Source organism: Tenrec ecaudatus, chromosome 1, assembly GCF_050624435.1.
Source record: "Tenrec ecaudatus isolate mTenEca1 chromosome 1, mTenEca1.hap1, whole genome shotgun sequence".
NCBI lineage: Eukaryota > Metazoa > Chordata > Mammalia > Afrosoricida > Tenrecidae > Tenrec > Tenrec ecaudatus.
Window position 1 is genome coordinate 217,805,258 of NC_134530.1, and position 3,509 is coordinate 217,808,766.

General features: G+C 51.6%; 1 pseudogene; it reads left to right on the top strand.

Annotated features, from left to right (window-relative positions):
• Positions 1–1,525: 1,525 nt before the first annotated feature.
• On the top strand, positions 1,526–2,462 carry LOC142439536 (spermidine synthase pseudogene; annotated as a pseudogene).
• Positions 2,463–3,509: the final 1,047 nt, after the last annotated feature.

A 3,509-nucleotide genomic window follows, 5' to 3' on the forward strand; every position in this document is an offset into this window, starting at 1 on the left:
CTAGTTTCTGAAAATAGCGGAGTAACTAAGGGGCCCTTTGCTTTTCTCAGGCAGCCCCGTAACCCTTACCTATATGTAAATGAGTCGGGAGCTTTCAACTCATTATGAACACACACACACACACACCTCAGGATGGCCAGATGCAAGCAATCTATGATGTACTCCACACAGCACGTTGCTCCATGTAGCTTATCATGTAGGCTTGAGGGTTTTAAATGACTGTGGGGAGGGTCTTGGCAGTCCATCCACTATGGTGTCAGGTGGAAGCTTATGTAGCAGAAGTTTTCCACCAGCTTAACTAAGCCTACGTGGCCTAGGGCAGTGGTTCTCAACCTGTGGGTCAAAACCCCTTTGGTGGTCGAACAACCTTTTCACAGAGGTTGCCTGAGGCCATTGGAAAACACATATTTCTGACGGTCTTAGGAACCGAGACACCTGTCTGCCCACATGCAGATACGCCCACATATGAGTACCTGGCATGAGGACTGTTACCCATGCTTTGAGACAAAATTTCATTTATTTGTCATTAGAAGTAAATATTTCACAATATATAATTACATATTTTTTGATGAATCACTATACTTTAATGATGTTCAATTGGTAGCAATGAAAATACATCCTGCATAGCAGATATTTACATGACAATTCATGATAGTAGCAAAATGACAGTTATGAAGTAGCAATAAAAATAATTTTATGGTTGGGGGTCACCACCACATGAGGAACTGTATGAAAGGGTCTTGGCATTAGGAAAGTGGAGAACCAATGGCCAAGGGGAACCAGCAGTCATCTCAAGAAATGAAAAGCTGCATTGTATTGGGTAAATCTGTCGCACAATTTAAATGCTGGAGAGCAAGGAAGCCACTTTGAGAACTCAGGTGCGCTTGACCCAAGCCATGGTGGTTTCAGTTGCCTCCTATGCATGGGAATTTGGACATTGACTAAGGAAGACCAAAGAAGAATGGATGCACTTGAATTATGGTGCTAGCAAAAATAATACCGCAAGTCCCATGGACTGCCAGAAGAACAAGCCAATCTGTCCTGTAAAAAGAATAGCCAGAGCTGCTTAGAAGCAAGAATGGTGAGACTTCATCTCCCATACTTTGGACATGTTAGCAGGGGAGAAGGACGTGATGCTTGCAAAAGTAAAAGGGCAGCCAAGAAGTCCCTCCCCTACAGTGCAGAGTGGGCCCATCTCCACCCAGGCAGCCTTCTGCAGTCAGACGGAGCTCCAAAAAGGAGTTGCAGTGACCTCTCGGTTTCCTGTGAGGAATCAACACCATTTTCCACGTGCTAGTGTTCTGGGATATGTGGGTCTCTTCAGGCTCTGGGCAGGACATGCTCTTCACGGAGCGATGGCTTTAGTGACTGGTTCCCTTTGTCTAAGGATCTTCCGGCATGAGCTGTGAGTGTCTTGCAGCAATCTGTCACCAGCAGTCACATTCAGGTTCAACTCAGTCAGTTTGACTTGGAAAAGGGGGTGCCTGGGCGGCGGGTGGGGCAGGTTCCGCTGTGCTGCGACTCCATGCGGCCTCCAGTCTGGTCTGTGCCAGTCTGCCATGGAGTCCAGCACCGCCAGCCCCGCCGCCCCCGGCCTGCTGCTATGGGCGAGGGCTGGTTTCACGAGACCTGCAGCTCGAGACCCGGCCAGGCCTTGTCGCTGCAGGTGAGGCAGCTGCTGCCCCATCAGCGCTCGCGGGACCAGGACATCTCTGTCTTCCGCAGTAAGACCTAGGGCAACGTGCCGGTGCTGGACGGCGTCATCCAGAGATGATCACCCACTTGCCCCTCTGCAGCCACCCCAACCCACGCCAGGCGCTGATCATCGGGGCTGGGGATGGAGGCGTCCAGCGGGAGGTCGTGAAGGCCCCCTCCGTGGAGGCCGTGGTCCAGTGGGAAATTGATGGGGATGCCATCTGAGTCTCTAAGACGTTCCTACCGGCCGTGGCGGCTGGCTACTCCAGCTCGAAACGGACCCTCCACGTCGGCGATGGTTTTGAGTTCATGAAGCAGAACCAGGATGCCTTTGACGTCATCACACGGACTCCGCAGACCCCCTGGGCCCTGCAGAGAGCCTCTTCAGGGAATCGCACTGCCCTCTCATGAAGACGGCTCTCCAGGAGGATGGCATTCTCTGCTGCCAAGGCGAGTGCCAGCGGCTGCACCTGGGCTTCATCCAGATGTGGCCGTTCTGCAAGCCCCTCTTCCCCTTGGTGGCCTACCCCTAAGGCGCCATCCCCACCTACCCCTGCGGCCGGATCGGTTTCATGCTGGGCAGCAAAATCGGAGCACTAACTTCCCGTGCAGCTGCCGACGCAGGCGCGGGTGGAGCAGAGGCAGCTGAGGTCTCCCGCGCAGCCTTCGTGCAGCCGGAGTTTGCCCGCAAGCCCCTGAATGATGTGAGCCGAGCCTGGAGCTCTGCTCCCACTGCCACCCAGAAACCTCGGACCAGGGAGCCTTAAGGTGCCCGCACCCCCAGCCCCACGCAGGACCCTCTAAGGGTTCTCACCCACTGGCCCCAGAATACTGCCTGCCTGCCCAGCTGGGTGGACTGTCTGTCTGTCTGCTCTCTTTGTAGCATCCAGCCTCGACCAGCTGTGTCCAGCACCTTCTCTGCCTTGTCACCCCTTGCTCACCACACAGGTGTATTTATAACAATCAAAAAGGTGGATCTGTAAGGAAGTCATTCGTTTGACCACACCTGACTCAGAGGCTTTAAAATGGTCTCTTTGTTTGGGACATAAAACCTCACTGCCATGGAGTCAATGCTGACTCATAGAGCGACCCTGTAGGACAGGGCAGAATTGCCCCTGTGAGTTTTCCAGACTGTAACTCTTTATGGGAATAGAAAGCCCTGTCCTTTGGCCTAGGAGCTGCTGGTGTTTTTTGACTGCCAATGTTGGGGATCACAGACCAATGTGTGACCACTGCATATTTGGAGCACAGGTTCCCAAATTTATTTGGCCTACCCCCCCTTTTCAGGAAAAAAAATTACTCAGACCCCCTGGCAATGAAAAACTTTGGTACTATAGCCCATGATCCAGGGTAAAACATAGGTATGTGCTTTTGCAAGCCCCTTAAATCTTTCCCACATTCCCCCATGGGCTGTGTCTGCCAACTTTGAATGTAGAGCCTAGGAAGTAGTTTACAGTCCCCCAAACCCGCCATAACAGGATGGCAGAGGAAGGGAAAAGGTGGGAGATAGAATTGTTCTCGGGAGAATTATTTTCAGAAGAAGATTATGTATATATATATAATCTTATATCTATATGTGTATATGTATATATATGATAAAATCTGAGACTGATCTCCCTCACTCAGAATTGCTGTTTTGATTTCCTTCAAGTGCTTGGCTCTCGGCTACTCCAGCTCGGCTTTTCCGAGTGCTTTGCTTAGGCGGCCCTCAGGTCCCTCGATGAAGAAGGACTGCTGTTGTACGTAGCTGCTGTCGAGCCAGCCCTGACTCATGGTGACCACAAGTACAAAGGGATCAGATCCCTGTGATTTGG